The following is a 12,572-nucleotide window of genomic DNA, read 5'->3' on the forward strand; positions in this document are numbered from 1 at the left end:
CAACAATAGCAATAATAATAATAATAATAATAATAATAATAATAATAATAATAATAATAATAATAATAATAAATAAATAAATAAATAAATAAATAAATAAAGGCGTTGAGTGCCATCTACTGTAAAATAAAGAAATAAAGAAATTACAACTCACTGGATAAATATATATATATATATATATATATATATATATATATATATATATATATATATATATATATATATATATATATATACAGTTAAAGTCAGAATTATTTGCCCCCCTTTGAAATAATTTTTTCTTTTTCTTTTTTACATTTTCCAATTGATGTTTCACAGAGCAAGGAAATTTTCACAGTATATCTGGTAATATTTTTTTATTTTGGAGAAAGTCTTATTAGTTTTATTTCGGTTAGAATAAAAGCAGTTTTTAATTTTTTAAACACCATTTTAAGGCGAAAATTATTATCCCATTTAAGCTATATTGTTATTCGATTGTCTACAGAAGAAGAAAAAACATTGTTTTACAATAACTTGCCTAATTACCCCAACCTGCCTAGTTAACCTAATTAACCTAGTTAAGCCTTTAAATGTCACTTTAAGCTGTATAGAAGTGTCTTGAAATCTAGTTATTCTGGATCAAACATCTGGTTTATAATTGACCGGGAGCTACAGAATTGTATTTAATCACAGTATTTATATGGAACGGATACGATTTATGCAACAACAAAAAGTTTCTAATCCAAATATCTAGATTTCAAAGCAGGGCTTAACATTAAGGACTGCCTGATGACCCGGGGCCAGTGTGATACGCTTGGGACAGTAGAAGATATCATTATACTGGCCCGACTGGGGCCACCTTTTGTTAAATAATTTTGAACTGAAATAAAATACCTTCACATTTTCCATACTGCTCTTTTTGTTTTGTTAACACATCATTTTGCTCATTACACATATATAAACATTTTAAAATATTATTTTAATCATTTTTAACATTTAAATAATTATACACATTATTTTTGACACATTATTTAAAATATGGGGCTAAAAAAATTATTACATTTAAATTCTTTTTTGGTGGGGCCAGTGAAAATTTTGGCAGGGCAAGTAAAAATCTGAACTATTGACCCGATCGGACCAGTAGAAAAATCCTTAGCGTTGAACCCTGAAAAGTGAAAAAAAAAAAAAGGATTCTTTAACGTACCCCACTGGCAGATAAGATTGTTTTAAGGAAAAAAATCTTAATTTTCCCTTTTTTCACCTGAATTTTAAAACAAAACCATATTTTTACTTGACCTAGGATTTATTTTTAGATATTTGGACTAGAAATGAGACAAAACAAAGTAAGAAAACTTTTTATTTCCATTGTGAGCATTCAATTACTATACATGAATACTGTTGGACTCTCCATAAAACTGTCAAATAGATCTATTTAACTATTTTCTGAAACTGTATTCATATTGCAATATTAAAAAAATATATATCGCAGATTTTTCCAATATCCTGCAGTCCTAATGTAAATATCAATTCTTTGACAAAAGCCAAGGTTGTGCAGTGATTTAACTGCCATGCAAATCCTCATCTTTGAGTTTCTCATATGAGATCAATCCAAAAGTGGATCTGTAAATACTTTATGACTACTGAAGTACATTTGTTCATGCTTTTATCAGCAGCAGAATGGATTACTGTAATGGACTCCACACTGGCCTTCCCAAAAAGAGAGTCAGACAGCTCATCCAGAACACTGCGGCCAGGATTCTGACCAGATTCAGAGCACATCACACCTGTCCTCAGGTCTTTACACTGCCCCCAGTTACATTCAGAGTAGATTTGAAAGTATTACTACTTGTCTATAAACTTGATCCAGAGAAAACCATCAAATAGAGCTATTGAAACCATCCTCTGAAACTTCTCAATATTTACCCCAGAAAAATGTGTGCAATATTGTGCAAATGCATAACTCTAAACGTAAATCTGTGTGTGTAATAGCAGGTGTGCTATGGCCAACACAAGAGTGTAATGGAGACACATATGGTCAGAGTGACAGTGGCACCGGGAGCCAAAAGCTTAATGAAGCCACTTTAATGCGCAGTTAATGAGTGACTCCGCTCTCCCACAAGGCAATCATCCGTGACTTTATCTAAACTAATCAATCACTGTACGCCAGAGTCAAAGGATGCTGAACCTAAAGCAGCGCTAGCCAAAAAAAAACATACTCTACAGATGCTGTCAGATCAAGTGCTGCTTTGGGACACCTTTATAAATGGCTGAGCGTGTACAGAGGAGCTCAGAACATTAAAACCTTGCAAAAAGGACACAAATGGGGAAAGTCTCGGAGATTTCAATCAATCCGCCCACTCTGACAGCCATCAACAATGGCAGATTTCTGATGAGAGATGAAAAGCCGGAGAGTATTTCTGTATTTCTGCTGAGTGTGAGGTTATTTTCACAACCAGCGGCCGTGTATCAGTCCACATTTGCTACATTTGATTTAGGGCTGCACGATATTGAAAGTAGAACGGTAATTTACACTAACCGGACACTTTATTAGGCACACCTGTCCAACTGCTCATTAACGCATTCATTTTCTAATCAGCCAATCACATGGCAGCAACTCAATGCATTTAGGCATGTAGACAAAACGTTGCCTGCTCTGATGAGTCTCCATTTCTGCTGCCACATTTGGATGGTCGGGTCAGAATTAGGGTCAACACTATAAAAGCATGGATCATCCTGCCTTGTATCAGGCTGGTGGTGGTGGTGTAATGGTGTGGGGGAGATTTTCTTTGGGTCCATTAGTACCAATTGAGCATCAACGCCACAGCCTACCTGAGTATTGCTGCTGACCATGTCCATCCCTTTATGAGCACAGTGTCTCCATCTTCAGATGACTACTTCCAGCAAAATAACGCTCCGATCATCTCAGACTGGTTTCTTGAACATGACGATGAGTTCACTGTACTCAAATGGCCCCCACAGTCACCAGAGCTCAATCCAATAGAGCAGCTTTGGGATGTGGTGGAACGGGAGATTGGCATCATGGATGTGCAGCCGACAAATCTGCAGCAACTGTGTGATGCTATCATGTCAATATGGAGCAAAATCTCTGAGGAATATTTCCAGTAGCTTGTTGAATCTCTGCCATGACAGATTAAAGCAGTTCTGAAGGCAAAAGGGGTCCAACGCAGTACTAGTAAGGTATACCTAATAAAGTGGCCGGTGAGTGTGTGTGTTTGTGTGTGTGTGTGTGTGTGTGTGTGTGTGTGTGTGTGTGTGTGTGTGTGTGTGTGTGTGTGTGTGTGTGTGTGTGTGTGTGTGTATATATATACCTACAGGGGTGTAGCGGAAAGTGGGGGGGGAGAGCTGAACAAGATTGAAAAGTTATTAATTTTATGATTGTATTTATACACCGTTGTTTTGGTGTGATATTTTCTTTTTTTTTTTTTTGTGAAGCACTGTATGAATATTGCATTGGAATTCAAAGAAAAAGATGTGTTATTTTTTTTTTGAGAAAACAGTCGACTTCAAAGTTTGGCATATTGCTTATTTGCCCATTATATATGGAAAACTTTTTATTCATAAATGTAAACGGGCAGTGAAAAAAACTAATTTTACTTACTTCAAAATAGAAATGGGTCATTACCTGTGCACGATAAAAGAAACAAAAAATGCCAAAGCAAAAAGAGCTGTTGAGCATTTTAAAGCATTCAATTTAGTTTTTTGATTAACTGTATTTTCTTTTCTTCCTATATTGTTTTTGTTTTGATGTCAACAATGTTGTTATTGCCCTTGTATGTTGTTCTAAATTTACTAAATTTTATTTTATTTTTTTTTTTAAGATTGAAAAGTTTACATTCATATAATTATTAATCACCGGTTTCTATATGGTCTGTCTCTAAAAGTAAGGGGAACATATCGCCCGTGCTCCCACCAGTTGCTACGCCCCTATATGCATATACACTTAAAGTCTTATTCGCCCCCCTTTGATTTTTTCTTTTCTTCTTTTGTAAATATTTCCCAAATGATGTTTAACAGAGCAAAGAAAAAAAAATCACAGTATGTCTGATAATATTTTTTTCTTCTAGAGAAAGTCTTATTTGTTTTATTTCGGCTAGAATAAAAGCAGTTTTAAATTTTTTATGAACCATTTTAAGGACAATATTATTAGCCCCTTTATAAGCTATATTTGCTTTCGATAGTCTCCAGAACAAACCATCGTTATACAAAAACTTGCCTAATTACCCTAACCTGCCTAATTAACCTAATTAACCTAGTTAAGTCTTTAAATGTCACTTTAAGCTGTATAGAAGTGTCTTGAAGAATATCTAGTCTAATATTACTTATTGTCATCATGGCAAAGATAAAAATAAATCAGTTATTAGAGATGAGTTATTAACACTATTGAGATTAGAAATGTGCGGAAAAAAATCTGCTCTCTGTTAAAGAGAAATTGGGGAAAAATAAACGAAAGGGCGAATAATTCTGACTTATATATTTATATTTTTTATTATTATTATTTTTTCAGACTCAATCAGAATCAGACATCACCTCCCGGTCAGGACTTGAATATATAGTCATTATTCAAATATATTCTCATTATTTTTTAACACATGCAGTGGCACAGAGTTAGACCTCTTTCTTGACTTTACACAGAAAAGCAACGTGTGCGGCATGACATCACTTTGTTGCAGAGACGCCATTGGTTAAATGCTGGCAAAGTAGAACATGGAAGCAGCTTAAAGCGGAAACGTGAGTATGTCTGCAGTCTGGAGGTATTATACAGTTGATGATGACATCATTGCCAAAGCAAACTGTGAGATATGTAAACTTGGCATTGCCTGCCGAGCATTTTAAGCTGAGGTGTATTTGTATTGATATTAGATTTTTTTAATTTTAAAAATCTAAAAGTTGATATTTACATTAGGACTGCAGGATATTGGAAAAATCAGCGTTATTTTATCTTTTAATATAGCAATATGAATACAGTTTCAGAAAATAGTTAAATAGCTCTATTTGACGGTTTTATGGAGATTCGAACAGTATTCATGTATAGTAATTGAATGCTCACAACGGAAATAAAAGGTTTTCTTACTTTGTTTTGCCTCATTTCTAGTCCAAATAAGGAACATTCTGGATCTGTTTCTTTACTCGTTATTCTTTTTATGCATTATAGAAGTATCGGATCGGGTTTCTGTATCGATAGACACTCAAAATCAAATAACTCGGACTTGATGGTAATTAAAACTGATCGGGACATCCCTAGTAAATCCACACCAAGTATTTTTAAAAAATCCAGAGAATCTAAAATTCAAGGTCTTTTTTCCCTATCTGACGTCTCCAGCTCTCCGCATCCTTCATTCCTGTGCCGGTGTCTTGAAATCAGGGGATCAGGATTCATTAGCAATGCTATCGGTCTCTTCTTTTACCGTTCTGCTCTGGCACGCTTTAAATGAAAAGAAAACAATTACACCCAGAGAGTTATTACAGGGCTCTGATCTGATTTAAAGTCGAGACTGAAGCCAAACGGAGGGGATTATTAAGAGCTGAAAGAGCGAAGACGTGTGAGGATCACCTGAGAGCTGGACAGAAGGTTGTGAAGTTGCTGACTACCTCAGAACAGTAAGCTATTCGTCTTTGTGTGCATGTCTATCAAACCCACAAGAAGTGCCCGGTGTGGTGCTTTAAACTTCAGTAACACATTTGTTTTATAGACTGTCTCTAAAATGTGTGTGTTCCCCCTAAATATTCTGTTTAATAGTGTTTCATATTTAACGGCAGTGTTTTATAATACTGCATTAGCTCAATTAGTGTTAATTTTGGCTCAAATATTTGGGAATTATGGTGGAAAAAAACATGATTTTGCATGCAGAATTAGTGTGAATCAGCCAATTACAAAGATTCCACTTCAGTCCGGGATTTAAAAGTAGCTTGGTTTTGAAGTAGAGATGAACTTCATCAGTTTTAACGGCCCAATTATCCACACGGAAGAAATCCCATAAAGCACTTAGCACTTTATCAGTTGTGGGTGTTTCCAAATAACTTCACCTTCTGCTGAACGCCAGCAAAACATGAGGAGAAAGAAAAGTGTATCGCTCTTCGCCTCCCATCAAGAGCCAATCCGACCCATTATATTCCCAAGGTGGGTCTTCAGAGAAGCAACTTATAAATATTCATAAGTAATTAGGCGCTCTCGTCCTATCCGACTGAACGGTTGCATCACCACAGTAACCAAACTGCTTCTTTTAAGAGTCCCCTTCATTTTGATTTATCAGCTTCGTCTATAAAGAACTGCCAGTGTCCCTGCACGCCTTAAACATGCAAATGAATGCAAATGTATGCATGCCCCAACATTCACCTTCCGAGTAAGGCATGCACGTGGAGTCGTCATTACTTAATGATCTCGGAAAATGTCTGGCATTTTGGTTATTTTGTTTAGAAGTGTACTCAGCGCTGTGATGAATGCTCGTCAGATGACATGAAACGGGGATGTGGGTCAGGGTGGTCCCACGTGCACTATTGTAGACTGGTGTACGCGGTAATGTAGCCCTGAGGTAATCCATCAGCGAAAGCCATACAGAGTAGGAAGCAAGTGTTCGTCAGAGGAAAGGGTTTAATCTCTCTTTACTGCCGGCAGAAATAGCGGTAGTAAACGCGACTTTTCATCGGCGGGTGCGAGTGGAGTGATTTCAGGTGGTTGAGTTTCAGGCTCAGGGGTAAATGGAACATTATCAGACCAGGATCCCATTCAAAACATCAACAGACTCAGATCTTTTGCACCACAAAGCACAATCTCAGCTTTAAGGCTGGTTTATACTCGATGCCTCTGTTAGTTTGCTTGAGTGCGCGCGGCGAATGTGACGTCATCGCGGAGTTTGCAGAGGTTTGCTTTGGGTGGGTGCGACATGATTTCGACTGGCGGGGCACATGTTTTTTTTTTTGAGACTCGAGCGAACAGTTCTCACGGCGCAGCATTTGATTTGAGCTGAATATGAAACACTTTGAAGAGATTTTGTCTGAAACTGTACACACATCTTTATGATCCGTGATCATAGAAATAACCTGATGATCAATAATTCTTGGTTAGAAACTGAAACAGCCATGGGAAGGGAGGAAAGGTTTTGTTAAAAGGTTAAAAGATTGATAAATAAAATGCATTGTCATAATGAAATATATATTTGTAGAGCAGCCCATGCTCTGTTGTCATTAATGTTTTAATAAACTTTAATAGGTAGAACTGTCTGAGATATGAATAAAAAAAAAAGTTATGAATCAAAGTTTGATTAAAAAAAAATCTTGAATGGTTATAAAAATCCTAAAAATCATTAAAAATTTTGGTCCCACTTTATATTAAGTGGCCTTAACTAATAAGTACTTACACAGTAATTAATAGTTTGTTACAATGTACTTATTGTGTAAATACATGTATTTACTGTGTACTTATGCTTGATTAAATACATGTATGTAACTACATCTTTAATTAACTTTTGTAATTACATTTGTAAATACACTGTTGACCATCCCTTAAACCTTAACCCACCCTTAAACCTACCCATACCACCAAACCTGTTCATAACCCAACCCCTATCCCAACTCAAAAGCTCCACAAGTGTTCTCAAATACATCATAAACATAGTAATTACATTGTATTTATTTTTTGATGCAGGTACATAGTAGTTAAGGACACTTAATATAAAGTGGGACCAAAATTTTTAATAAAAAAATAAAAATAATTTGTTCCGGAAACTTCCTACTTCTTCCTACTACTTTTATCCGTCTGACTTTACAGTCAGTTTCTTTTGTCGTTTTAAAGAATATCACAACGGCAAACGCATCAAGTTTAAAAGCCTCGTCCGCTTCGTGAGGCGCGCTGAGTCAGCGGAGGTGAACGATGCGGCGCCTGGCGAAAGTATAAATGCAGCTTTACTCCACTCTTTTTACACAGTACAAATGGGTTCCACAAAATTCATTCATGTTATCCGAACACAAATCGATTAACTGTTTTTATACATTTAAGTGGATTGAACATGTAACAATTAAGTTGTCCTAAAAAAACCTCAGGGATTGTGTTGATTCAGCTCATCTCAAATAAGTAGTTTAAACTAGCCACAAAAAACCTTATAGACCCAGCGCAAAAATGCGCAAGACGAGTTTGAAGTGATTTGTTGCTATTTTCAGACCAGCGCAATTGTAATTGTCAAGTTTTGGGCCACGTTGTTTAAATAGCAAATCCATGTGGGTCACTTTGTGGACTCATGGGTGTGCTGGTCTATAAAGGAGGTGTGTTAAGGCGCATTGTTGGAGCGCTGCTATTTTGAGAAACTGAAATAAAACCAAGTAAAACCAAGTAAAAGCAGCCCTAAAGTCCAGTTAGTTATGATTCTATGCAGGTTAAAGCCCTTAAAACACACTAGATGTACAGAAAAACACAAATATCTTTACTGATGAAAAAAAAAGGAATAAAATGATGCAAAAAATTATTATTTAATATAAAAACCACTGCATCCATGCCAACTTGATGTACGGGGGGCTTTTTCATTTTATTCATGATAATCTGCATCTGTTTAATGTGATTATTATTAGCAGTATTATTTATTATATGCAGATTTATACTTGTCTATTAAAAACAAGTGTAGATTTGTCCAGCTGTGGGGTTTTGGAGACGTCTGCATCACCATATGGGGGATATGAACTGGACGTGTGTTTGGGTGTAACTCAGCTGTTTGACCACACTTCATTATTATTGTTCATTTATCCCTTTGCTGGAGTTTCCTGAGCATGTTATGCTTAAAACACACCCAGAACTCATTGCGAGAATAAGCACAGCCCTGTTAGACCATGTGCAGGGCGTATTTTTCCATCCTTAAAATAAAGTGGATTCAGACACAGCCTTAATGCTTTTGCGGCATGAGCTTTAGACTTTGTGCCTAGATCGTTAAAATAAAGCCCTTAAAGACTGAATTATTATGCTGTGTTCAGACCAGACGTGACCTGAGCGAATAAATTGCGCCATTCGTGTAAACAGACATGTTCATGTGTCAGATTCACTTCAAAATAGACATGTACTTCCCAAATGATGTTTAACAGATTTAGGAATTTTTCACAGTATTTTCTATGATATTTTTTCTTCTGGAGAAAGTCTTGTTTGCCAAGAATTAAAGCTTTAATAAAAGTATTAGGTCCCACTTTTTATTAAGTGGCCTTAACTAATATGTACTTACACAGGAACTAATAGATTGTTACAATGTACTTATTGTGTAAATACATGTATTTATTGTGTACTTATGCTTGATTAAATACATGTATGTAATTACATCTGTAATTAACTTTTGTAATTGCATTTGTAAATACACTGTTGACCATCCCTTACACCTTAACACACCCTTAAACCTACCCTTACCACCAAACCTGTCCATAACCCAACCTCTATCCCAACTCAAAAGCACCACAAGTGTTCTCAAATACATTATAAACACAGTAAGTACATTGTATTTATTTTTGATGTAAGTACATAGTAGTTAAGGACACTTAATATAAAGTGGGACCAAGTTAAAAAAATTTTTAAAGCCATTTTAAGGTCAATATTATTAGCCCCTTTACACAATATTTGTTTCAATTGTCTACTGAACAAACCACTGCTATACAGTTTCTTACTTAATTACCCGACCTTAAACTTATCAACCTAGTTAAGTCTTTAAATGTCACTTTAAGCTGAATACTAGTATCTTGAAGAATATCTAGACGAATATTATGCATTATCATCATATTTGAGTGGACTTTGCATTTCCAATTATGTATGGTTCATTCATAAGCAAATTTACTACAATGGGATATTAAGCCATTTGAAGTTTGACTCACTCCACCTCTTGCGCTTTGGTCGATGCTGAAAAAAAAAGCCAGCTATTTAATAGTGAATAGAAAATGAATGGATTTTATAGGGCAGTGCTTTCTGCGTCTGGTTTGAAATGTCTACAGAGAGTGAAATCAGCACAGCATAACCCTTTTCAGCTCAGATTTTCATCTGTTGACTAAAAATCACCTTCAGCTGATCATTTTCAGAGGCCAACAATTTGATGCATCCTTACTAAAATCAAAACAAAGTCAAATAAATTATGCCTGTATGTGATTATATCTACATGCTTCTGGTGTAGACTGACAAATAAGCATTTCCATGCAAATGTCAACCCTGCCATGGGAAAAAAAAAGTTTTTACCAAAATAGCGAGACCCTCTAGGTTTTTTGTAGGCGTGTAAATTACAGAACGGTAAAAACGTCTCTGTCAATGTTTTCAAACAATTATATTAGATCAGGGGTGTCCAAACCTTTTGGGCCGAGGGCCAGATGCAAAAAAAAAAAAGTTGTCCCGGGCCATATATTACATACATTACACAGACACGTGCATATATATATAGAGCTAAGAGCTGAAGGCCTGATGTTTTGTTTCATAATGTCTTTTAATATTATATTCCTTCATTACTGCAAGTGATTCCTGGCAAATTAAACAGACACATATTCCACTGACCTCTGTGAAGAAATATTCTTTGCCCCATCGTGACTTAAGTTTCCTGCACTCACTGTTGATTTTCCTTTTTCTTGCTTGTGCCATGGCTCTCCAAAACTTGATTATGAATTATGTTTCTTTCAGTTTGTTCGGTTCGTTTTTACTTCATAACAGGAACTGCTGCCTAATTGAAGGCATGTCATAGCGACACCCGGTGGTCATTTATTGTATTACGTTATTTATTACAAAAGTGATCGCGGGCCGCAGATGGCCCGCGGGCCATGGTTTGGACACCCCTGTATTAGATTAAGTCAAGCGAGTGCACATCTGTCACATCCATAACCTAACTTTATCCTCATAAATGCAAAAATGTCAGCTAAAATAAACTCAATCATGTTTGTTCTACAGACAGAAACTCTTATTAATTTTGATGAGCATAATTTCTGTTGGGTTGTGCGGTTTAATTCACAGAATTTCTACAAAGTATATTGAAGACTGTAAACTGGCCCACTTTTCCAGTCACATGCGTAACACGTTTACCTTCCCTCATTTAAAATCTAAAATATGTTTACAGATTGATCTTATTATGATCCTATAACTCTTTGGTGAGCTGTTTTGGAAAATATAAACAGATGTTTCAATGTAATACTAACATATACTTCCTATGTGTATTTATATTTTAAGTTTGTACTGCAAATGTCACATCCATGAAGTTACTCAAATAAGTCATTAATGGGGTTTGACGTGACCAACTTGACCTTCTCAGGCTGTATTTCAATCACTTGCTTCCTAACAGTGCAGATGGTACGTGCAGCATAAGGGCTGGCAGATTTTACTCGTCTCATTGTTCTGCCGCTCAGGAATAACAGCATTTATCCTACATCCTCTTTCACCAGCGAGCCAAACGTCCACATCAAACAGGCGTACTGGACATTGACATGTACATGTGGTAGGTCATGTACAGTTAAAGCCAAAATCACTAGTCTCAAAATAGTCACGTATTTCCCAAATGATGTTGAACAGAGCAGGGAATGTTTCACAGTATTTCCTTTAATATTTGTTCTTCTGGAGAAAGCCTTAAATGTTTTATTTCGGCTAGAATAAAGGCAGTTCTTGATTTTTTAAAAGCCATTTTAAGGTCAATATTATTAGTCCTCATACGCAATAATTGTTTCAGTTGTCTACAGAACAAACAACAGTTATACAATGGCTTGCCTAGTTACCCGAACTTGCCCTTATTAAGCTAGTTAAGCCTTTAAATGTTACTTTAAGCTGAATACTAGTCTCTTGAAAAATATCAAGTCAAATATTGTTATTGTCATCATGTCCCTTCACTATGACATTTAAATATACATTTTAAAAAAGCTTTATTTGAGTGGACTTCGCATTTCTGATTATGTACGGTTCATGCATAAGCAAATATAATAGGGTATATGCCGAGCTAGTGCTGTTCCCATGCTGATACACTTCCGTTGTCCTGTTATTGTGAACTTTTTTACATTTTATACGGTTCCTTATACAGCATTGATGTTGTAATGTCATTAAATACATTCAGTTAAATAAACTTTAGCATTTCTTTAGTTGCTCAAGCGTAAAACGAGACAAAAAGCCGTTTACTCGCACGCGTCCGTCAGAATCGGCAGGCTAACGCAGAAGCTCCATTGAATATACTGGGGTAAAATAAATGCTCATAATATAAAGACATGACAGGGGAAATGTCAATCTGAGAGCCACTTTAAATCGGATCGTGGAGATCGCTGATTTTTAAAGAAAACAGACCTTAAACCCACTGCATTTTGCATTGACATTCAATTCGCCGGAAGCGCTTAACCCAGGTTCCTGGCAAATTAAAAGTCCTATTAGCATGCTTCGGCATATACCCCATACAGTGGGATATTAAGCTATTTTGTATTTTGACCATCTACGCTCTTGCACTTTGGATAGTGAATTAAAAATGAAAGGGTTTTATAGGGCAGTGCTTCCTGCATCCGGTACGAAATATCTACAGCTGGAGGAAGAGTGAAATCAGCACAGCATAACCCATTTTCGACTCTTCTTTCCAGACAATTTTCTCCTTAGACCAAAAACCAAAATG

The 12,572-nt window shown here is 36.0% G+C and overlaps 1 protein-coding gene across 2 annotated transcripts in view; it reads right to left on the bottom strand.

The window, feature by feature from the left end:
* Window positions 1–12,572, bottom strand: part of ascc3 (activating signal cointegrator 1 complex subunit 3) — a 260,712-nt gene that overhangs the window by 171,310 nt on the left and 76,830 nt on the right. The window lies entirely within an intron of this gene.

Source organism: Danio rerio, chromosome 16 (assembly GCF_049306965.1).
Source record: "Danio rerio strain Tuebingen ecotype United States chromosome 16, GRCz12tu, whole genome shotgun sequence".
Taxonomy (NCBI): Eukaryota; Metazoa; Chordata; class Actinopteri; order Cypriniformes; family Danionidae; genus Danio; species Danio rerio.